Raw genomic sequence first — 26,073 nt, 5'->3', positions numbered from 1 at the left:
ATAGTCCTCGAGTTGTGATCCCTCCAGAGAGTCTGGGATATTGCAAATTCTGAGATTGTTTCGCCTGCCTCGGTTCTCGGCGTCTTCCTGATTATCAGCAAGGGCCTTAAGACTATCTCGGATAGAAGCAAATTCTTGTTCAGAAATGTTTTGGAATTGACAATTTCGTCATGAGACCGCTCTAGGGTATCAACCCGATTGCCGATCTCGGCTACCTCAGAAGAGAGATTGGACATAGCTTTAGTCACTTCATCTTTAATGACCTGTTTAATATTTCTCATTTTGGAGAGAAGGGCAGCAATGTCTGCTTTAGTGGAGTGAGCTGAGGGGTCATCACCCAGAGAATCCATTTCAGAATCACTACCAGGTAGAGAAGATGTAGATGTTTGTCTGGGTGAGGCGTTTTGACTTGAGGTAAGGTATTTCACAAGTGATTTAGAGGCTGATTTCTTATTTTTGGGCATTCTCAAAAACTGCAAGGTGAGATTGAGACCATACACAGCTAGTTAGGCATACAGAAGCTGTTCCAATATAGAGTGGTCCACGCACTAGACCAAATGAGGTATCACATTATGGATGGTAATAGGTTTACATTTGTTTGTATGTTTCAGATTTATAGGACTTGAAATAGTAGAGAAGATATCAAAAAAGGCACAATTTTAGAAGTTGCCCGCAAGGTGGCAGCAAAGTCCCGAACAAAGGATGTTATCATCATCATCATCATCATCATCATTTATTTATAAGCAATTTTATCAATTCAATCAGATTGATAACTTCTACAAAAGTTCAAAGCAGACAGCTACAACAGAGCTTCATCTTGTAGTACAGTATGAGGGGTAAAGGAATCAGCAGATCCAAAGAGGCAGGAGCCGTGTAGAAGCAAGGTATCGGGAGGTGAGACCCCTGCAGCCTGACAGGCTGTCCTACTCACCGGTAAACAAAACTGTGATACCCGACTGACGGGAGCAATGGATGCGACTTCCAGATGACAGACAGCAAAACTGTGTCTTACTCGGGCACTCCATCAGTGGCAGGTAAGAAGTGGTGAAGGATTCTTGCCGGTAGCAGGCGTTTCAGAGGACCATTGCGATAACAGGAACCAGGTAGTACAATTATCTCCCCGACTTCACACCTCACTGGGTCTCTGCACACAGGCTGGTCTTATTTGGGGACTGTATGTACAGAGCAGCCTAATGAACTGCAACCAGTAGTTCACAGCAGGCTGTTTAAGGGATGTGCCGTTTATAGCAGAAGTGAGACACGGGGCTTTTGAGGGTTACGGTGTCCGACTGCAGGCAGGGATGTGAGGTGAGCCGTCTGTATAAGAGATTCACGATGTGCTGCAGGGAATCACGACCTCTCGTTCTATACCACTTTGTTGTCCAGCAGATGAAGAAAGTAAAAACTTGCAGGTAGTTATTGATTTAATGGTCCGATGGCATTATGCAGATAATCAAGTTGGCATAGGCAGGTATTGTAGGAGAAATGACGGCGCGGGTACAAGACCCGATCTGATCTTCTGTCCCTCTGTATTTTTCCTTTTTACCCAAATTTTCTCTGAATAATACAGCAGACTTAGGGTGACAGATTACAGCATATGGGTACTAGCATAAGCACTGTAAGAGGTAATGATCGTAGCTCATGCAGAGCTGACAGGGATTTTCGCGCCAAAACTGTGGAGACACAGAATAGAGTAGATTGTGAGGTTCTGGGGACAATAGGCACAACAATGAGCTGAGCCGGGGAAGCTGTGAAGTAACCGCTATTCGATATTGGCAAATAGGTCTGTGTAACAGCAGCTGCAATCCTGATGGATGGTGTATGCAGATCTCCAGAGACGGAGTAGCTAGGAAACACGACCAGCCATCTTGGCTGCCAGGCCACCCCCCCGGGGGTGTTTCAGTTTTAGTAGATAGCTGCTGAACACTTTTCCCCTCTTAAAATAATATTTTTACATTTGGGCAGAGGCGGCTTATACTTTGAATGGATAACCTTTTGCTCAACACGGATGCATTATATGAAGGACATTTTTTTTTTTTTAAGTAATATTTTTTTTTTTGAAAGGTAAATTTTTATTAAAGTTTTTCAAAACAACATAAGTGTGAAAATGAGACATCATATAACATATATGTGAATCATTTCACTTTAAGTAACAGAAATGCATATTAAAGAAAACTCACAACAGTACATAGTAAATTAGCATGTTACTGTAAAGAAACGAAAATGTTGTTTTCCTTATTTTTGTTGTTTTGGGGGGAAGGGGGAAGACAAACAATGGGGGAAGGGGGATTTGGGGAAGAAAAAGAGGGGGGGAAGAAGAGTTTATCACCCATTATTCTCTGTATCAGATGGCGAAGAGGAAAAATAGTGACATACTTGGCAATAAGGAGGTATAATCAAACTGTCTATGACTACCATTTAAAAGTGTAAGACGTTCCAAGTCTCCAATAATCATAGTTTATGGGAGCGGGTGAGCGTCAGATGGTTGTTAATGGGGGTTCAGCATTGAAATGGTTCGTCCATGGAGACCATGTATTTTGGAAATTTTCTGGTTTATCTTTAAGAACAGCTGTAATGCTTTCCATTCTGTAAATTGACCAAATTTCGCTAATGGTAGCTGAGAGCGAGGGGGGGGGGGGCAGTATTTTTCCAGTGAGCTGCAATCAAACATTTAGCTGCAATGAAGGAGATTTTTTATGGGTACCAATAACAAGAATGAAAAAATGAAAATATACAGAAGTGATACACGTAATAAAGATCTAATGCCCCTTTACTGTCGTCTCATTTAATATGACAGAAACGCTCTGTGACTGTGTGAGGGGATCAGATACCATCTCCTGGGATAGATGGAGATAAACAGCAGCAATGATGTCACAGAAGTCCAGGAATTTTAGTACAAATAACCTCAGCCCCCAGGCAGAGAGAGAGACTGTGCTGAGAAGCAGCTTTTTACCTGCACTGCTCAAGTGCACATTATAATTTTAAAGCAGGTTAGCAGGTCACCTGAAAGACCCAGCTACAGGCCTAATGGATGGAACCCACCCTACTCTTTCCATCTATAAACCCCAGGACCCTTTGCGGCTTTTCCACAAACCTTTAGTCTTGCAGCAGCTCACAGCTACTACAAACTCACATTCTCCTGGGGTTTTAAAAGCAGTATGTTAGAAATCTAGGTGAAACATACCTATTACAATACACTTCACCCTTGATTCTGTCCAGGGCCTGATCAACCACTAGGCTGACCAGGCTGCAGCCTGGGGCACTGGGTCCCGGGGGGCGCTGCCCTGTGGGTATTTAAAAAAAAAAATAAAAAAAAATTAAATTTTTTTTTTTTTGTAATTTTTTTTTTTTTCTTCATTCATTATTTTTTTCGGGGTGGGGGAGGGGGGGTCGCCGCGGTGGGGTGGAGGGCTCGACAATCAAAAGCAATGGTGGTCAGTGGTTAGCAACACACAGCCAATCGCCAGGCTGCCTGTTGCTGTGCAGCAGACAGGAAGCAGGACGTCTTCACTTCCTATCTGCTGATCTGAGGAGAGGAGCGACGCTGGCACAACTACAGGTAATTGAAGGGGGGAACTGCCCTGCATATCTATAGGGAGGGGGGGGGGAACTGCCCTCTGCATATCTATAGGGAGGGGGGGGGGAACTGCCCTGCATATCTATAGGGAGGGGGGGAACTGCCCTGCATATCTATAGGGAGGGGGGGGAACTGCCCTGCATATCTATAGGGAGGGGGGGAACTGCCCTGCATATCTATAGGGAGGGGGGGGAACTGCCCTGCATATCTATAGGGAGGGGGGGAACTGCCCTGCATATGTATAGGGAGGGGGGAACTGCCCTGCATATCTATAGAGAGGGGGGGAACTGCCCTGCATATCTATAGGGAGGGGGGGAACTGCCCTGCATATCTATAGGGAGGGGGGGAACTGCCCTGCATATCTATAGGGAGGGGGGGAACTGCCCTGCATATCTATAGGGAGGGGGGGAACTGCCCTGCATATCTATAGGGAGGGGGGGAACTGCCCTGCATATCTATAGGGAGGGGGGGAACTGCCCTGCATATCTATAGAGAGGGGGGGGAACTGCCCTGCATATCTATAGGGAGGGGGGGAACTGCCCTGCATATCTATAGGGAGGGGGGGGAACTGCCCTGCATATCTATTGGGAGGGGGGGAACTGCCCTGCATATCTATAAGGAGGGGGGGGGGAACTGCCCTGCATATCTATAGAGAGGGGGGGGGAACTGCCCTGCATATCTATAGGGAGGGGGGGGGAACTGCCCTGCATATCTATAGGGGGGGGGAACTGCCCTGCATATCTATAGGGAGGGGGGAGGGAACTGCCCTGCATATCTATAGGAAGGGGGGGAACTGCCCTGCATATCTATAGGGAGGGGGGGAACTGCCCTGCATATCTATAGGGAGGGGGAGAACTGCCCTGCATATCTATAGGGAGGGGTAACTGCCCTGCATATCTATAGGAAGGGGGGAACTACCCTGCATATCTATAAGGAGGGGGGGAACTACCCTGCATATCTATAGGGAGGGGGGGAACTACACTGCATATCTATAGAGAGGGGGGGGAACTACCCTGCATATCTATAGGGAGGGGGGGGGGGACTACCCTGCATATCTATAGGGAGGGAGAGGGGGGACTGTCATGCATATGTATAGGGAGGGAGAGGGGGGCTGTCATACAAATCTATAGGGTGGGAGGGGGGGGCTGCCATGAAAATCTATAGGGAGGGAGAGAGGTTGATATGTATGAAGGAGGGCAGAGGAGGGGGGCTGATATATGTGACTGGGGGAGTTTTGATGTGACGGGGGGGATAGCTAGCTAGCAGAGTGGAGGTAAGGAAAATAGCTGCAAGGGGGATGGATGCAGGATGGGAGGTAAAGAAAATGGCTGCAGCAGGGGTTAAGGAAAATGGCTGTGGGGGGGTTGTGGTTAAGGAAAATGGCTGCAGGGGGTGTTTAAAAAATACAGCAGCTTTGGGGGGCAGAATCTCATGATTGTGTGGTGGTCACATGGGTGGTCTCAGCAATCACTAGAATACTAAATATTAGTGAGATGGGGCTGGTAGAGGTTTGTATTTGATTGACAACAAATATTCAGATATTGCTTATATATGCCTGTCCAATGGGGTACTTTTAGCTGGCCATAATGGAGTGTTTTGTTTTAACTAAAGGGCCTAATCATTCAGGGTTTGCATTATAATACATTTTTGCATTTTCAAAACAGGACGCCAACTTTCCAGAAGCCAGCGAGAGGATAACAAAGTTGCAAGAGAGAAGAGCAAGAACAGGTAAGAGACAATGGCACAATCTGTCTAAATTTGAATGCTGGAGAATACACCTGAACATTCATATTCAGGAGTGTTCCTATACACCTATATATTCGGAGGAGGGGGGGGGGGGGGGGGCGCTGCGGCCTTATTAGCCTAGGGCGGCCAGAACCCTTAATCAGGCCCTGATTCTGTCACAGCGCTTACTGCACCCTTTTCTAAAATAGTTTTAAGAACTTAAATTTGTGGATGGACTCTCCTTTACATATAGCTGTGTGCTACGTTTATTGGAGTTTTAGTAACAGCATACTGCTAATTATTGTACAGTATGTCAAGGAATGGAAATATTTATACATCTGTGAATTTAATCAATGTTCTTTCCCATGCGGAAGACGTTGCATTGTGCCTATTTTGTAATGTGTTTAATATGTTAATCACATCATGAAGCAGGACAGGGCCTCTGTGTCAGGGAAGCAGGATACAAGTCTTCTGACCACTTATATTCTTTCCAGTACTTGACAGGGTCATTGGCATTGAAAGAAGTGACTTTTACGGTCTTTGTCCAGATCCAAGACTTCCTGACATCAAATTTGTTGCCAGAGCATTATTCTTGTCCAGTTTCTATGAGTAGAGAATCTTTTTTGTTCCTGCCTGTCTGTACTAACCTGTAGCATAATCTTGTTTAAGTGGTGTTATGGTAAAATGATTGTGCTGGGGTGACCACTCCATGGACTCTGCAATACTAGTGGTGGAGCATTTACTGTATACACAATCTAAGTTATTCCAGGGGGTAAATACATCAAGCTGCGATCTTGCATTTCCAGTGATTTTCTAGGGCGAGTTGAAACTCGCCGATGTATTAAACGGCGATTTGATGTAAAATCGCCAGAGTTGAGTTTCTTTTAAAATCGACATTCTCAAAATCTGTACGAATCGTGGTCCCAACTTTTTCCCATCTAGCTATATAAGTCGCCAAATGTATGAAGCTGCGATTTTGCAACTGTTACACTGCTTGCTGGCAGTATAATATTAAAATCTAATGAATGTTTTTTTTTTAAAAAAAAAAAAGGGTGGGAACCCCCCTGTCTAAGCACTGTTAACTCTAGCGCTGCCAGTCTACTGCTGGTTGTGTGAAAATCAGGAAAAAATTTGCGTGGGGTCCCCACGATTTCCATGCAGCCTGCACTAGGCAAACCAGCCGGGGTGGGTGGCACTATAGTAGGGGGACACGCGTCAGACTACTAATTAATTAGTAGTCTCCTGGGGACTAATTGCTGCAGGGTTCAGCCCTGCTTCTGGATTGGTCAATAGAATCATTTAAGGCAGGAAGGGCATAGCATCCTAGCCGGTTATAGGTTCTGTGTTGTTTTATGACCGGCTCCTAGTTTCCTGCTATCCTTTAATTTGACTTTTTTTTTTTGCGACTCCAGCTTATTACTGGACCTTGCTACTTTGCTGACAGCCCCTGTTCTTTGCCTGCAATTCAGATTCTTCTTGCCAGCTGCCTGCCCCGACCTTTAGCCTGCCCCTGTTTACTCTGCTTGTTACAGACCCACGAACCTTGGACTGTTCCCAGACCTGTCTCAGATTCTCCGCTTACACCTCTTACTACCTTGTATCGGCACATGGAAGGGATGTTGTTGGGAAGATGGAATAATTTTACAATATTTAGTTTTACCTTAATCCTTTTTTAACCACCGGAGGCTGCCACCTTGTCCATAAATTTTATCCTCATCCCAGATGCCCATTGTAGCTTCGTTGGTAGCCATCTTGCTTCCTGTTTCCTTTATGGCTCTTCCTGTTGTGCTAAATGCTTGAGTATTTTCATTCCCCATTGCTCCATTGCAATTTATATCTTTTTATTTACCATCATTGGTAGTCTGCCCTATAACAAGTTAATATATATTCATAGATGTTTAATGGACAAATTTGCAAAGACTTTGAAACATTGGTGGAAGGCTTTTGCTACAGCCATTGATTAACTTCCACCCATTTGACTTATACTCATATGTTCTCAACATGATGTATTCTTAGTGATTATTATTATTATTATTAGTAGTAGTAGTAGTAGTATTAGTATTATTATTATTAACCTTTATTTATAGGGTGCCACATGAGGTCCACAGCTCTGTACAGAGGGAAAACAACAAGACAGTACAATACAGTAAACAAATAACACTACAACTCTCAACACAGCTACTGGGGTGCAAAGAGTATATTCAGCACACAGCAAAACCTGTGTCTATTAACATGGGCACATCTAACAGGTTTAGATACACCAAAAGAGGTGCAAAGAAAATGGAGGAGTGGAGTCAATGGGCAGAGAGCCCAAGGAGGAGTCGCGCAGTGTAACTGCAAAACTTATAGGTAATGAGAACTGGAGAGAAGAGGGCCCTGATCACTAAAGCTTACAATCTAAACGGAAAGGGGCAAACAGTTGACACATGGCGGTTATTCAATGTAAGGCAATGTAAGGGGATCTAAGGCCAAGAAACAGGAGTGGGAGAGATGGAGGATGAAAGAGGGTGGCTGGTAGACTTTTCTAAACAGGTGGGTTTTCAATGACCATTTAAAGCTATACAGACTAGGGGATAATCTGATAGAACAAGGGAGTTCATTCCAGTGGTGGGAGGCACCATAGGAGAAATTTTGGATATTGGAGTAAGATGTGATTACTAGAGCAGAGGAAAGGCGATGGTCATTTGCCAACCGGAGAGTGCGGGAGGGAGTATGTTTGGAGATGAGAAGACGATGTAAGGAGCAGTGGAGTTGAAGAGGGCCTTGTACATTAAAGTGAGGAGATTGAAGAGGATTCAGTAGGGGAAGGGGAGCCAGTGTAGCTGCAGCATTAAGCGTAGATTGAAGAGGAGCGAGATCAGAGCGAGGTAGGCCAATAAGGAGAAGGTTGCAGTAGTCAAGACAAGAAATGATCAGTGAGTGGATAAGTGTTTTGGTGGCATCCTGGGAGAGGAAGGGTCTGATACGGGTGATGTTGAAGAGCTGGAAGTGACAGAATTGGGCAAGAGATTGAATGTGAGGGGCGAACGAGAGAGAAGAGTCAAGAATGACTCCCAGGCAGTGGAGTTGGGGAACAGAGGAGATAGTGTTGAGTGATTGAGAGGTCGGGAGGGAAAGAGACTTTGATGAAGGGAAGACAATGAGTTCAGTTTTGGCCATGTTAAGTTTGAAAAAGCATAAGGACATCCACGAGAAGATGGAGGAGAGGCAATTGGACATTCGAGAGAGGAGGGAAGGCGAGAGCTTAGGAGATGAGAGGCAGAGATGAGTGTTGTCTGCATAGAGGTGGTACTGGAGGCCGAAGGAATTGATGAGTTCACCCAGGGAGGAGGTGTACAGAGAAAAAAGCAGAGGCCCAAGGGCAAAGCCCTGTGGTACCCCTACGGGAAGGATGGTTGGTAGAAGGAGGAACCAAAGGTAGAAACAGTGAAGGAGCGATTGGACAGGTAGGAGGTGAACCATGAAAGGACAGTGACAGAAAGGCCAATGGTGTGAAGAATGTGGTGTAGAAGTGGGTGATCCATAGTGTCAAAGACTGCAGTCCAGGAGGAAAAATTAGAAGATCATTGGTGACTTTGGTCAAGGCAGTTTCTGTGAAGAGGAGGGGCAGATGCCAGATTGGATCATCTACAAGAGCACTTTTCTTCAGAAAAATGAAATTGTCTCGCCACCATATGATTTACTAAAGGAGGAGCTAAGTGTTTATGAAAATTGGGAGGGACTTGAGTAGACAAAAAATCTCCTGGCATAGTCTTATTCCTGACTATGCTGTCTGAGCATTATTATAGCATCATTTTCAGTATGAGATTCAGTAGGAAAGGGGTAGCTAACAGTGCAGCTACCAGTGCTTTATTATTCCACTCAAGTTCAGAAACCAGGGAAGAGAACTAAAAAAAATACTGACCTATGGTCATAGTATTCTGAAGAAGAAGTATAAGGTTTGCAGACAGGCTCAAAGTGGGCTCATTAAAAACTTCCCAAAAGGCAGAGATAAAGGCTGTTGCATTGTGTAAAAGAGGATCACCTCTCTTCCACAGAGGAGCTTCCCAATTAAGTGCTACGGAATTTGCTGGCGCTATATAAATAAATGTTAATGATGATGATGATAAGATCTTTGCCCGAAAGTAAGGAGCTAATATATGTCGCTTTGGTATGCTCAGAGACAAGATTCCCAGGCAGAAGAGAAAAATAAATAGCACACTAATTTAGAAACCCCTACAATCCTGAGGGTTGCCACAATAATGAGTTGGCAGAGGGTAGTCAGGGTAAAGATAGGTTGTACAGAAATGGTGATGGCTGTTGCAAGAACAGAAATAGTGCTTAAAGCGACATTGCTTGTAGTAAGCCTGTACCATGTTCATACCATTAGAAAGACCATGTAGGAATTTCCTAATTTGGTTTTATTTAGCTCCATTCTCTCAGGTCCTGAAACAACAAGGCAGGCTGAGTTTTCACCTTGGACAGCACAAGGAAGTGTTGGACTTTGCCTAAATATGTCTCTTGTCTATCCACACTAATGAGCTGCTGTCTAGAAACAGATCTAGGCAGTAATGTTCTCAGAACAAATGACACAGAATCATATTCTGAGAAACCAAAATTCGGGCTCGTAGCAAAGGATCAGTCAATGAACAAGCCAAGGTCAAGGATATAAGGGTAGTCAAATGGCAAACTGGGCCAATAACAGATAAATCTTAATATTATAATTAATAGATTACAATATTGCGACTCAGTTGTCCAGACAATGAGGCAAGAAATCTAGGCAGTTTAAAATGACATGGCACTCAACTTCATCAAGCATTAATCTGCATGCATAGCTGTATGTCACAGGATTTGCCATAGAAGAGTTAGAGAGACACGAGGGTACCTAAAAAGATGTGAGGAGTTGTGTGAACACGCAGGTAGGAGCTCACAACGACCAAATCTATGAGGAGAGCTGCAATTTATTTACTGCAACCGCAAAGAAAAATTATGGTATGTGACAATACATTAAATTAATCATACATTGTTGCATATTATTATACACAGTAATATGCAATGTATTAATTAGCAATCTAGTTAGAATTAGTTCTACTCCACTCTGAGGATAAGAATAAATTTGGAAGTGTATCCAGAAAATAGAATTTTCATCCATTTTCACACTGACTATAATGCAGATTATCTCACAGGTTGATAATTGTCATATGGCAGCAAAGGGTTAAACATCAGCCTTAAAAAAACAGGTTAGCTACAAATCCCCACTGACAAAATGTCCCTAGCAACATAGAATTTTGGTTGAGACACGTTATGCCTATATATTTATGTTAAATTTATATGTGTGTTACTTAGCTTTCTCATAATCCAGAAGCAGATAAAAATATGAAATTGGGTATGAATGTAAAATGACTGATATTGTCATAATATATATAAGTACACTAATATGCTCTAAAAGTCAAAGAGGATGCAGCAGAATGAAACTGAGAGTTTGGAGGAAGTTGTAAGCACTTACGGAGATGGCAGCACATTTTGCTGAGAGACATAATCTGCTGCGTCAGGACTCAGTAGGTGATCAATCTATTTAATTATCCTTTTTCCCAAAGACAACTCTGTCTACTGCCAGGGGCAAAAAGTTTGACTTTTCCATCAAGCAAACAATATTATAGGATTAAGTCTACATTTCTCTTAAACTGCACAACTGGGCATACGTCCAAAGAGAACGGACATCGAAGACCTTCACTTTACAGATGTCTGCAATGACAAAGTGCTTAACAGAGCCCAATAACTGCCCCACAAATTACCACAATTCATTTAGAAAGCCATCAGAGCTGTCATGTCTATGGGAAAGAGAGTATATCTCTTATTGCAGCCAGCATTCACTTGTTTAACGCAGAAGCGTGTGATTGCTGCATTTTTTTCTTTCCTCTCACTGTTGAAAAGATATATATGAACTCAGTTTAGGAAATCCATTTTTGAATCCCAATCAACATCCAATGTGTCAAATGCCAAAGAGAATTGAATGATGCTCTCCAATATTTTTAGGTAAAAGGGACTAGAGAAACTACTGCTTCTTAAATGGATCAATTTTCTTGTACAGTGTGTTTTAAACACTGTCCAGGAGTAAATCTAGCTCTTGCTCCTGGCTCTATAATAATTAAATGAATGGCTTCAAAACTGGCAGGTCAAGTGATATATACTTCAGCTACCCCAGTAGTGGAAGACTGTAAATAACATAATTAATTTGTCTGAACTCCTCCAGTATCATATAATAATCAGTTAGCTGGAGCTAGAGTATAAAATGCATTTCCTGTATTAGAGTGACTTATTGCTATTTTTACTAGTTACAGATTGTCAGTCACCCAGGATGATCCTACCTAATAATATCTCAATTAAAATAGAGTGCCACCCATCTATTTCTCACAGCCCCAACTGACTATACAATGTAATAGAATGTAAATTGTTCTTATGTGTGCTTCCATAGGGCAGAAATAAGTAGAGATGTTCACTAACCCCTGTGTTTTGGTTTTGGATCTGGATTAACTTTGTGTTTTGGTTTTGGATCCCGATTTATTTCTAAAATCCATATTTTGTTTTGCTGAAATCACATAATTTGGCTCTTTTTTTTATCCCTACATTATTATTAGCCTCAATAACAGTAAAATCCAATCATTTCCAGTCAATTTTTGTCAAGTGACAAGAACACTGCTACCCCTCCTGTTTCTGTATGAGCAATGGCACATGAGACTGGAGAGTGACAAGAACACTGCTACCCCTCCTGTTTCTTAATGAGCAATGGCACATGAGACTGGAGAGTGACAAGAACACTGCTACCTCTGATCTGTGTGAGCAATGGCACTGAGCAAAGTCACTGGAGACTGGAGAGTGACAAGAACACTGCTACCCCTGTTTCTGTGTGAGCAATGGCACTGGAGACTGGAGAGTGACAAGAACACTGCTACCTCTGATCTGTGTGGGCAATGGCACTGAGCAAAGTCACTGGAGACTGGAGAGTGACAAGAACACTGCTACCCCTGTTTCTGTGTGAGCAATGGCACTGGATCTCCTGGGGAGGGAGGTACTTATGGAATCCAAAACCCGCGAGATCCGACAAAGCAACAAGGACATTTTGCCTCGATTCAGATCCGAGGACGTGTGTAGATACCGAGCCGGCTCGCGAGCCTACTCAGATAGTCTAAGTTCGGGTGGGTTCGGTTTTCAGAAAACCGAACCTGAGCATCTCTAGAAATAAGCCATTTACCAATGAAGTTCTAAACATGTCTACTTGTCTGGAGGAGAAGTCAGGTAATGCTTATTCCTGTCTTGAATTACCTAGGGCAAAAGACAATGACTCAGAGGCTTTTGTTGCATTTTTTAACGCATTTAACCCCTAGTGCTTCAGATTTTGATGATTCCGGGCCCAATTCATTAAGGAAAGTAAGGCAAAAAAACATGTTACAATGCAAGGGGTGCAAATTAGTATTCTGTTTTGCACATAAGTTAAATACTGACTGTTTTTTCATATAGCACACAAATACTTGATAGTTTTATTTGTACACTGCAATTTAAAGTTGATCTAGGACATGCCCTCCCCCGACTATAAATCTTCCATCACATTTTAAATTAACATCCCCCTCCAATGCAACATGGTTTTGCCAAGGTGCAAAGTTACTCATTTTTTTTTTTGCTCTACTTTCCTTAATGAATCAGACCCTACATGTTAAACACAATATTTACCGTAGCAAAAAAAATAAAAAAAATATTAAGTTTAAGTTATTGTATAACTTTTTGATATTTGTTTAACGTATCTATTTGCAGTTAACTGTTCAAATAATTTTCAGGTGTGAGCATACTTAAACCAATCAAATTATTTATTGATGGGAGATAATTGATTGATATAAATAAATATAAGTTGTTTTGGAACAGAAATAATAAAGTGGAGTAAACATTTTGGCAACACATATAGACTCAATCCTGCAAACTAATACTACTCAAACAGATCAGACAAACCTATTTAACATGTAAGTTATTTAGAATTGATGTGACATAACTTTTATGTAAGGTTTACCTACACTTATTTTTCATACTTCCGTTAAACATATAGGCAGGTATTAGTCTGCATAGAAGAGCACCGTCTTCACCAGTAAACAATACAGTGGCATTTATTGTTGTCCAAAAGTCAAAGTATTATTGCTTATAATAATCTAACTTATGTACTTTGACTGTCTTGACCAAAGTTTTTCTTTATGACTATTATGCTACCAAGATAACAATTGTAATACTCCATAAAGAAAAAAAAAAAGAGTTATTGTATAATAGGGGCACTCCTAATTGACATTATTCAATCTATCAAACTCATGTTGCTTTCAGCATTTCTCATGAATAGGAGCAGATGAAAAGTATGACACTATACAAAAAAAGCAAAAATTCTAAATGTAAACTTTATTCAATTCAGTAAAATCATGTTATTTAAAAAAGTAAAAAAAATGTAAAACTGAAAAAGTTGTGTATTTTAAAATAATAATAAATAGTACATCAGCTACTGATCCATAACTTGATTTAAGCAGATCAAGGGTCTCGTACATATTATTTTAAGGAACAAGAAATCTTTTAATGAGTGAGGTTTATTGTCTATTTCAAACCTTTGCTTGCAGCTCATTGAAACCTGTATTTGTCAGTTCAAATATTATCTTATTACGGTCACTGACTAGGGGGTATATTTACTAAACTGCGGGTTTAAAAAAGTGTAGATATTGCCTATAGCAACTAATCAGATTCTAGCTGTCATTTTGAAGAATGTACTAAATAAATGATAACTAGAATCTGGTTGGTTGCTATAGGTAACATATCCACTTTTTCAAACCCGCAGTTTAGTAAATATACCTCTTAGAGTTTTAAAAATTAGTTGTTTTTTTTTTTTTTAGCCAGGAGCAATACAAATGAAATTGCAGAAGTACACAGTGATTTGTTATGAAAACATAAATAAAATCAGTATAAGGAGAGCTTGTGCACGGCTTAAGTTGAACTAGCTGGGTAGTCTGCTTTCTACCTAAATAGTGAGCATGATAGGTGCCAGGTGATAGTTTTTGGGAATTCCAAGACCTTGATTAGTCTCTTTGGTCAATGTTGCATGGTACCATCCTGTCTGGGGGCAGGTCACCTTTCTCCAGCATTCCCTCTGCAACCAACATGCTTGCTACCAGTGGGTTGCAACATGTACAGTTGTACTGGGCCCCATCGCAGGTGGTGCCTGGTGCATAGAGGGGTATTGCTGTTCCATGCCAGTGCCAAAGGGCCATGTACTTAGATGGGTTTCCCAGAACCACTCCTCCCAAGCCCTTTGCAGCTAAAATGCAGACATAATCTAGTGATGGCCTGACTATTTGGAGAACCCGCAACAGTATGAAATGATATTAAAATTATATTAATAATAATTTACTGCCAGTATCAGTGTTAATTAAGTCCCAGACAGTAATAGTGCCAAGACTCAAGGCCATGTGAGACAAGGATGGTGTGGTGTGAGCACAGAGCGATTGGTGTGAAGTTTCTATCAGTAGTTTCTATCTGTGTCACGTCACACCTGCTTCACCTGGCTTGAGACTTTTCTCTGACTCCCACTGCCTGAGGCTATAACTTCACCTGTGGGAAGCCAAGAAATCAGTTCAGTCCCTGCCTAGCTGCCTAGGATATGAAGCCTGACTCCTCCTGGTGTAATTGTGCTCTTCTACTTGAATCCCACAGTGTAAGGTCTTCTGCTGGCCTGGTTGGCCTGCCTCTGGCCTCCAGACCACAATTGCTCCTTCTCCATGCTGAGGGCCAGGTTGTGAGCCCTCCAGATCAAGAAAAAAAGTACCTAATCTCAAGAACCCCAGTAACACACCTTTGAATACGTTTCTACCTCCTGTCTGGGTGGGAGTGGTGGAAGGGGTCTCCCTCTTCTTAAGATATGTTCTGGGCCCCATGATTTCTGATGGTGGTCCCTGGCAGCCAGAGTAATTTGAGACTACCTGTGCTCTATATGAGCTTTATTAAGAGTGATCTCTCATTCTCCTTCTCTTTTTGTCTCTCTTTCTCTTTTTCTTGTTATATTGTATATGTAGGGGGACTAAAAAATACAATTGAGAGTATCAGCTCTCGCAAAGAGTCTGAAATTATGCCTGTGCACACAAACCACCTAATTCAGGGTTGGACAAAATGATAAAGAATTCAGAAACCAGTCTCAACTCTATAAACCAGCAAGATCTTTTAAAGGGGTAGGAATTATCTGGCCATATCACAATATTTATTGAGATGTGGCTGGTGGAGTCAGCAGCAGTGGGCAATACTTGGCCAAAGAGGTTGTCCCAGGGTAGGACATGAGCTTTATGTGATCAGCTCACATCCTACCAAGTGAGCATCTCCTCTACAGGTGTGATCCACTGCTACTGTGCCCCTTGGTGGTATAACAAACAATATTTCAATGCCTCTTTAAAAAGCCAGGGAGTGTGGGCATCAAATTACTTAAATAGAAATGACAACCAGAATTCTGCACCATCAGTAATTTTAGGTGTATTGGCTAAATGGATCTTGGGATTTGTCCACTCTAAGTCATTAACAAAGTTCCTCTGTTATCACACCTTCCCCCCTCCAGCTTTTAGGGCCGCCTTAACTACATTATGGGCCCCCGGGCAATACCAGTGCATTGAGGCCCCTAAATATAAATAATTATATATATATATATATATATATATATATATATATATAGTGTGTGTGTGTAAAAAAAATATATATGTATGTAAAAAAAAGTGATTATAATCACTTTTTTTACACACATATATATATATATATAAAGGGGCCCCCTTAACTTACCTTAAGTCCGGTCCCCTTCCCTTCTTTTTTCCACGCTGAGTCTCTCTGTTCTATGCTCCTCCGTGCTGTGCTTGCAGTGAATGTTGGGCGTGACATTGCGAGCATAGCACGGAAGAGGGGACCAGGGAGGGAGCTGGATCGCCAGCTGACGTGACCGCGTGACCGCAAGGTAAGTATTTTTTTTTTCAGCGCTGCCTCGGACGGGCCCCCTTGCCCGCAGGGCCCCCGGGCACCTGCCCATTGTGCCCAATGGAAGAGATGGCCCTGCCAGCTATTGGCACTACCATATACCATGCTTATTTAGTGGTGCCACTGCACTGCAAACAGTATTCATCCAAGCTGTACTGTATGCAGAAGCCTTTCTTGGGAGCTGCTTGCTAATTAGAACGTAGCCTTGGTACTGTGAGCAATTACAAGCTATAAATGTACTTCTTATATTGAAAACCAGCCAATTAAATTTCACCAAGGACTTAACTGTGATCCAATTGGCTGGAGTTCACAATAGGAAGTGGACTCAGTGCTGTAAACAATTACAGTGTTATGGTTGCTTATTGTATTTAGCTTTCTGTGCCATAATTTAATTTGAGAAAGGGTGCATGAATAGTAACTGCACAACTCTGTTCAGTTGCAAAGGGAATCCAGCTCGGTTTTGCCTGGCTCCCAATACCTACCTAATAGAAGGAAGCCAGCAATGAGGAGAGAAAGATAAGAGTTGTGGGCTGCCCGGGACCCTGAGACGCACTGGGAGTCCTAAAAATCTACTTACCTTGCTTGTACGATAAAGCCTCAGTAATATCATCACTGCTTCCCACAAGATCAACACACATCTGTCCCCAGCTACTTTACAAGCACACGCGAACAACTTCTTCCTTTTTATGTAGTTTTATTGTCAGGAGGGTAAATGTTTTGACACGGTACAGATTTCACAGCAATTCTTGGAGACCCTAAACGCTAGCTAGACATAGACCAGCTCTCTCAAGACCAGCCAGCTTCCCCAGGGTTGGTCTCCCTAAACAAATGATACAAACAATCTTTTGTACCTGATACTCCTCCCCCAGCCTTAGCTTGATGGACAGGTGACACACCCACCTTCTTTTTAAAAGGAAACGCCCATCACTGGCTCTGTTTGCACTAACAGACACACCCTGTCTGTGTGCTGAGAGGAAGGAGCTTTCAAATCATGTAAGTTAACCAAACTTTAAACTATACATAAGTCTTTACTTGGTTTAACCTCAATCTAGGTGCATAACTGTGCCAATGTTTTATTCTGCTTGTATGTTTTCTCTGCATCTTGTCAGATAAATGCCTCCCTTTGTTACAAATATATATGAGGAGATGAACATTAATATAAAAGAGAGGGCATGTTAGGGAGAAGTAAATGAAACAATATATTTACAATGTTAATTAAGTATATTGCGAAACAATCTTTGGGGATGAGAAACTATAAGCATTTTATTGCTTGTAATAATAACGGTTAATAGTATTCTGAAACCCTTCTTTATTACTTTACATGACCATTTAGGTTCAGAAATAAAGGTGTACAGATTAAAGATAAACCGCCACTAATATAATTTATTTCCTATTATTATGCTATGTATACTGTTTTCACACATCTATTTCCAAATTACCTTTTTATTGGCCTGTATTCTGCCTCATTATGTTCAGTTAAAGTACAATGTGTATTTTTATAGACAAATGTTATAGATTTTTACATTTCAGATCATATGCATTGTTTTATAGTGAATTAATAGAAGACCAGTATATGAACCTGGTAAAAATAGAGGCCAAATAAAATGTACTAAAAGAAAGTGTACATAATGAAATATTACCACTAGAGGGCATCCAAAGACAAAGTATATTTGTTACCTAATCTGAAGGTCACTGTGTGGAAATGATTATATTTATTTTCCCATAGGGCTTAATTATGTTTTAAAATTCAGTCTAGGTCATACATTACACGACAATTTAGTAGCAGTAATATAAACAAGGCTATTACCAAAAACTATAGACTAGTTAAGATTAATAATGTACTCTTAAAGTTAGTGTATTAGAATTGTGGGACTTGTGGTAACTACTGAAAACCTTCATATCATATCCCTGAACAATAAAAGGTCAATGTAACCTTAAAGTCACTTTGATAAGTCAAATAATTTTCTTTTAGTTGAAGAGATTGTTGGTATTTAATGTACAGTTCGAATTATTATTTTAAAAGTGCATGTTGATCTTTTTGTGTCTATATCTATATCTATATTTTGTGTCTAATTCTCCAAGTGGTACAGTAACTATATAAACCTAACTATATAAATTTAGGTCTTATCAATAGGCTGCACAATCTGACTCTCTTCTGTCAGCTGTCATCTATGACATCTATGCTGACTGCTCCCAATGCCATCTAGAAGGCTAGATCCTAGGACAGAAAATTAAGCCCAGGGCCCCAACATTCTTATAAAGACCATTTCAATATTAACCTCCAACACATGCAGGGGACAAACCCCTTGAAGCAAGAACTCTATCTGTGCTGTCCCTAAAGCTTCCCTAGCCAAATTTTGCAGGATGCAGTTAACATTTTTTGCCACCTATATATGAAAAAAGAGTGGCATACTGTCTAGGACAGGGATACACAATTTTATGCTTGAAACACAGGACACGAGTCAGATTGGGGAATCATAAGGAATAATGACTGACACACTTGTGATTAGATAGTGATATCTAGTATAACTGTCTGCCTGGAGTTGTACAACCTTTTATTAGCTTACTGGTAAATGTATCAAATAGCAATTTTTGCAAATCGCCGATATCCGGCGACTTTTCATGGTAAATTTAAAGGCAAAACTTGCCTATTTAAGCTATTGCCGCTTTAAATTTACTGCGCAAAGTCACCAGATATCGTAGATTCGCAAAAATCGCTATTTGACACATTTACGCCCCAAGACTGTGATGTATTATACCTCTGCTATTGCCCTCTGTCTGGAAAATTTGCTATTTATAATACAAATATAATTCTTCAGTTTTCTTCCAAATATTTTTTGCAAATGAAACATAAGTGCAAAATTAATTCTGTGCGTTCTGTTCACAACATTTATTCTATTGATTCTGTTAATGCTACTTTAGGAACAGCTGCATATGTAACACCCATGATATTGTCTTTAAATGCTGGGTGAATCTGTGCCAATGGGTAGCTAATTCAGTATGAATGTTTAATGTTCCCATTTAACAACAAATCATGAATCAGTTTTACTTGCAATAACATGTTTTACAGCATGGTTTGCTGTTGAATCATTGTAAATGTACAGGGTCGCGGTGAGAACCACAGTTTCCACCTAATGAGAGATGCTGCTGATAATAAATAATTGAAAAACCTAATTTGAGTTTAAATAATTGAATTGGCAGCATCGGCGGTCTGGGCTGTCAATTATGGGCTGAAAAAAACACATGTGGCTGCATAGCAGTGAATTGCCAGTGATTGACAGTTATCTTCATTTAGACCACAGATGCTGCACTGTGTAATAAAAGAAACTTGACAGCATTAGAGAGCCTGGACTAGTTTTCACAGTAAAAGGGAGACCACGAGTAAGGAGGGCCCTGATATATTGAAAACCAATCTTAGGCTGGTCAGCACAGGGCAGAGGCCCCTATGGGAACGTGGGTGTGTTTAGGTTTGCAAAAAATAACTGATGCCTACTTACGCCCAATGGGTGTGGGTGAGGAGGTAATTATAAAGATTAAAATAAAATTAAATATGTGAATATTCAGTTAATGAGAGTAGTTACTATGAAATCTAATTTCGATTTTGATTGCTATTAACGATATTGACCCACTTTATTTGAGGTGCTGAACAATTTAGGGTTAAGGCTAAATTTATATTATGGATGCAGAATAATAGGAATACAGAAAATAGTTACAACTGTTCTGCAGACTGAGATTATGTTTTAGTTTGTAGAGGATTAACCAGTAATAGGAATGCACATACTGTTTGCATGTGAATGTGACTCCAGTCATGCAATTCATATACAATATAGCAAAATGATGTTTTCTGTTTAATTGGGCAATTTATGAGTGTTCTAGTAGTTGTGGGAGATGAATGATATGAATGAAGCGCATGTGTATATACGGATAATAATTTCATGCTCTGATAGAGTTGATATGATGAACTGTACTGTTTTTTTTCTAATGTTAATTAGCTAATTAATTATATACTGTGGACCATGGTACATAATATGCACAAATGAATATGTCATAAGACCATCATTATAATAACACTAAGAATATGGTACAAAGTTATCAACTTTGTATTTAGGAGCAGTAGATGAATTAATTGAAAACACAATCATGTAATAATTACTGCCATGTTCTACCCTATTTAAACATGAATGCTCATACATACACATTTCCTTTGAAATTTTCACATTACGCAATGAAACAATTTTGACCTTTACAGGCTTTCGCAACCGGAAGTATCCTGCATCCTATAGTGCAACACAAATTTGTTTAATAGTATTACCAAATTTATCTTATAAGTGGGAATATATAATATATGTTTTTTCATGTTTTGTCGTATTACCACTCAGGGACCGACCACCCTAGCCTAATATTCTCACCTTCCACGCCAGTCTACGCGGTAGGTAAAAACGAACTCATACTTAATTTAAATTCCAGCTTCCTTCACCTCTCCCCACTAATGTTTATGTTAACGACTTTTCAAATCTCATCCTCCACTTGGAATTTTTTAAGTGTCACAGCAATCTTTGTCACTCATTTTGTTGTCATTAAAACCAGAACTGTATGGCAGATTGGAGGCATGAAAAAGAGCTACTGAGGGAGAAGGTATGAAGGCCTTTCACATCTGTTGTCTATCCTACTCACTTATCCTCACCCAAGAATGACTCATTGTCTTTAGCCTTTACTTTGTCAACATTACAACCTTACAACATTTTTCTTTCATGTTGTTTTCTTATTTTGGAGAGCAAATATTATCTTATATTTTAAAATGAATTTCAGTTTATACCTCTTCCTGTCACAAGTTTGCAACCCCAAAAAATGGTGTGCCCCCCAAAAGCCTTGTGCCATAGGCTGAAGACGAGTCAGCTTATTGGATAATTGGGCCCTGGCATTGAGATAGTAATACACTACATTCAGTTTTATGCTAGAGAGAAGAGATTTAGGAAGCCTCACATGCATCCAGAAGATAGATAAAGTGTCTGATATGAGGATTTGGAAAACCACACCTTAAAAGTATTAGTTTAACTTCTTATTGCATCATTCTGTTTTGTTTATATTTTGAGCTGATACGGTGTTATATTATTTTGGACTGACATTTCATCTGACAGATTGGACTATTTGGAAACTTTTTGTGAACATCTGCATTTTATAAGAGACCTGCGGCTTGTGATTGGTCCTCCCGCTTACACCAAACTTCACCATCACTTTAAAATGCCATAAAAACGATATCTGTATTACAAAACATGAAGAGCCCCTGGAAAACCTGCAGCATGGAGAATGAGGTTCTGATTCATTAAGGAAAGTAAGGCAAAAAAAGAAGAAGGTTTCCTGGACAAAACCATGTTACAATACAAGGGGTGCAAATTAGTTTATTATTTTGTACATAAGTTAAATACTGCCTCTTTTTTCATGTAGCACACAAATACTTGATAGCTTTATTTGTACACTGAAATTTAAAGTTGTTCTAGGACGTTGATGGCTAACCTGTGACACTCCAGGTGTTGTGAAACTACAAGCCCCAGCATGCTTTGCCAGCTATAAGCTAGTTATCTACTGGCAAAGCATGCTGGGGCTTGTAGTTTCACAACACCTGGAGTGTCACAGGTTAGCCATCACTGGTCTAGGACATGCCGTACCCCAACTATAAATCTGCCATCACATTTTAAATTTACATACCCCTCCAATGCAACATGGTTTTACCAATGTCTAAAGTTGCTATTTTTTTGTTGCCTTACTTTCCCTAATAAATGAGGCCCTGAGACTCTGGCCATGGGAAGAAGAAGGTCAGAAAAATGTATTGGGTAGTTGGTAGTACAGCTTTAAAATTTGCCGAAGCTTCTATGTTCCCAAGAAACTTTTACATCTCATATTGTCATGCCTCATTTACTAATCAAAACTGGTTTAAAAGTTTTTGTCAAGATGTAAGTATATAATATGCATTATGAGTTATCATCCAGGACAGAAAGGTCTGATATGCACTTTAGGCTTTCAGAAACGATAAGTAAGTTAATGATCCTTATCCTCCTTATTGAATCCACAGCACAGATAGTTACAGAACTGCTAGTGCTAGAGAATCAATTACAATACATCATAGGGCTGGATGCTGCATCACCTGGAGGTCACGCAATAATAAAGGGGTTGTGTGGATGTTTTACATTGGCATTAAACATAGTAGCAGATATTGACAAAGGACAGATGAAGAAAAATACAAAAGGTTAATAGGAACAGAGTAGAATGTAGTCGTTTAAATTATTGCAAGTTCTGGCAGTGGCAATAAATAGTGTTGTTACATTGTGCTGCGGAGCTGGTGTTAAAAAAAATCTCAAAGAGATCAATTGTTCTTACATAACACTGTGAACAGAGAACTTTCCTATTAATGCAGGAAATAGTCTGGCAATGGTACACGGAAAGAAGCAGTTTTTCAATATAACCTGAGACAAGTTCAAGTTCATGAAACATTCTCTGGCACTTACTGAATTAATCGCCTTTGAGCCTTTATACATTCATTTACATTGTACTTCTCAAATGCATGTTCATCTGCCTACAATGCTATGACTAGTGTCTGAAGCCATCTCTCTTGCACTCACTATGCAAAAATAAAAATAAGGATAATTTATGAATTACAACAATGACGACAAAATAAGCCCTGTGTGCCTACAGACAGAGATACGTGGCATTTGAACAGCAATTATAAATCAATTCATTTTAAATTAGCTTTATGGCCTTCCTGCCACACAGTCTTTTCTTGACAAATATAAAACAATTACAAATTTGTGAAGGCGGTGGGAGATTACAAGATGGTACCAAGGAGTGTCATCATACCAAAGGCAGAGTTGTATCAAAGATCTACGGATGGCATGCAGACGACTGTTCGAGTAAGTTGTACACTGCCTCGGCTCTTTGCCCAAGTTCCAACTTTTCCTTATTCCCACAAATATAAAACATTGTATATTTCTGAATACTCTCTGTAAATGTCACAGCAGCGCTGAGGATTAACTTCATTTCGAAAACAAGGCTGTTTTTGGATCTACTGAACTACCATCTCTGTTCACACAGAGCTCAACTCTCATTGTTGTTTCAACAACTGTTCAGCTGCCACTGAACTCAATTGTGATTGCTGTTGTATTTTCTGATTGGCTGCTGGACCATCTGCACCCGACTGTCAACATCATGGATTTCATCGTGTCAGAACTACAGAAACTGCTTACACTACTAACCCCTGCCAGGGGCTGTTAAAGTAGTTTTCACCCCTTCAATTGCCATGCACAATTTGGATTAATTGTTGCTTTCCAGTCTCTCATTACCTACCCCAGCTAATACACATTCATTCACATCTCTCGCATCTCTTCATTATGCTCCTACTCAATTTACACTCTCCCCTATTTACTATGACCACACTTCTTTTCAAACTCCTCTTCTTTCTCCATCAACCTATTTCTCCCTCCCCTATTATGATTTCACCTTCACTACTTCCCTGGTCATTAGTCTGCACACATGAACTATTTTGTCTCCTGCACCCATCAGCCTACATAAAAATAGAACAAAACCTCACACCCAAAAATCATCCTTGCATGTCCTCTTCCTCTCCCTGCTTCTTCTCATGGCTGCTGGTGACATCTCACCTAACCCTGGACCCTGTACAGTCCCCATTTCCTGCTCAAGCTCCTCGCTCAATCCCATACCTTTTCATCCACCCCGTACTTGCAATGCCGCCAACCTTATTCACATATCTCTATTACACTCTCATCCCTTCTCCTGTGCAGTATGTAACACCAGATCTGTTTGTAACAAACTTCCATCCATTCATTACTAAATACCTCAATCTCCTAGCCATTACAGAAACTTGGCACACCTCCTCTGACACTACATCCCCTGTGGCTCTATCCTATGGGGGACTCTCCCTCAGCCATACTCCCAGACCAGGAAACAGACCAGGTAGTGGAGTAGGTATTGTACTTTCTCCAAGTTGCACCTTCCAAGTCATACCCTCTGAATCCTCACTCTCTTTCTTCCTTTGAAGTCCACACTATCCGTCTATTTTATCCTCTCCACCTTCGTGTTGCTCTCATTTATCGCCACCCCCCCAGGTCCAGTTTCCCAATTGTCTTGACAACTGTACTGCATGGGTCACTTATTTCCTTTCCTTTGAACTGCCTACTCTCATACTAGGCGATTTCAACATTCCCATTCATAATCCCACTGTCTCTTCTATCACTAAACTTCTTTCACTTACCTCCTCCTTTGGTCTCTCCCAATAGACCTCATCTCCCACCAACTGTGATGGTCACTCCCTTGACCTTGATTTCTCTCACTACTGCTTCATCTCTAGTTTCACTAACTTAGAATTCCCACTCTCTGACTACAACCTCCTTTCCTTCAGCCTCACCTTACCTCATGCCCTACCCCCTGCATCCAAGTCCACACATGCACAATAACACCTGAGTTCCGTTAACCCAATCCACTGCACATCTTCACTAAAACAACTATTTTCTTCAATGACTGCATTGTCCTGCCCTAATCGGGCCGCCTCTTTTTACAACAAAACACTCACTTCAGCTCTAGACAATGTAGCTCCAGCTACCACATACAGTCTCCGACGATCCAAACGCTAATCATGGCACACCAAACAGAACCGCTGCCTCCAAAATGCTCCGGCACTGGAGAAAATCTCTTTTCCTATCCTGATTTCTTCCACTATATATTCTACCTTTCATCTTACAGGACTGCCTTTTTATTTGCCAAACAATCATTATTCAAGTCTCTAATATTCACCACCCATGATTTGCCGCCTACTTCAAAGAAAAAATCAACACCATTCAACAAGATATTTCCTCATGTCAAATTTAACACATTCTACCCACTCTACCCACGTTCACCTATACTCCCCAATCCACCCTTAATTCATTCTCTCCAATAACTGAAGAAATAGGGCTAAACTGCGGGTTTGAAAAGGTGGAGATGTTGCCTATAGCAACCAATCAGATTCTAGCTGTTATTCATTTAGTGCACTCTACAAAATGACAGCTAGAATCTGATTGGTTGCTATAGGCAACATCTCCACTTTTTCAAACCTGCTGTTTATTAAATATACCCCAAAGTCACTACAATCATCTCAACATCTCATTCTATAGCCTGTCCCCTTGACCCTATTCCATCCCAAATTCTCCGCTCCCTCTTCTCCACTGCATTCCCACCTCTAACTCACCTCTTCAACCTATCTCTCTCCATTGGCAAAATTCCATTCTCATCTCACCTGTTCTAATGGAACCATTTCTCGATCCATCCTCTTTCTCCAAAATACTGCCCTATCTTCCCCCCTCTTAGCCTCCAAACTACTTGAGAGATTAGTGTACAAATGCCTGTCTCACTTTCTCTCCTCTCACTTCATTTTGGACTCTCTGCAAATAGGCTTATGTTCCCTTTCCGCTGAAACTGCTCTCACAAAGGTGATCGATGATTTTCTTGCTGCAAATTCTAAGGGTCATTTCTCCATACTCATTATCCTGGACCTCTACTTCTTCTGAAACTAGTAATCACCCTCTTCTCCTACATACCCTTCACTCCATTGGCCTTCGTTCTTTTCTGGCTCACTTCCTACCGATTGAACTGCCCCTTTAGTGTTTCTACCTCTGGCACATCCTCTCCTCCACTCCCACTATCTGTTGGGGTCCCACAAGGCTCTGTTCTTGGCCTTTTACATTTTTCATTGTAGCATTAATTGGAGCATTAATTCG

At 40.9% G+C, this 26,073-nt stretch overlaps 1 long non-coding RNA gene across 1 annotated transcript in view; it reads left to right on the top strand.

Moving 5' to 3' along the window:
• The first annotated feature begins 3,536 nt into the window (after positions 1 to 3,536).
• The window catches only part of LOC142101567 (uncharacterized), a 249,174-nt gene continuing 226,637 nt past the window's right edge, over positions 3,537 to 26,073 (top strand). The window contains exons 1-2 of the long non-coding RNA XR_012679042.1: positions 3,537 to 3,559; positions 5,242 to 5,305. This is a non-coding gene — a long non-coding RNA (uncharacterized LOC142101567). The remainder of the gene's footprint in view (positions 3,560 to 5,241; positions 5,306 to 26,073) is intronic.

The sequence above is a fragment of the Mixophyes fleayi genome, chromosome 9 (genome assembly GCF_038048845.1).
Source record: "Mixophyes fleayi isolate aMixFle1 chromosome 9, aMixFle1.hap1, whole genome shotgun sequence".
Lineage (NCBI taxonomy): Eukaryota > Metazoa > Chordata > Amphibia > Anura > Limnodynastidae > Mixophyes > Mixophyes fleayi.
Note: the sequence above shows the minus strand (reverse complement) of the source record. Positions and strands in the feature narration are given on the sequence as shown.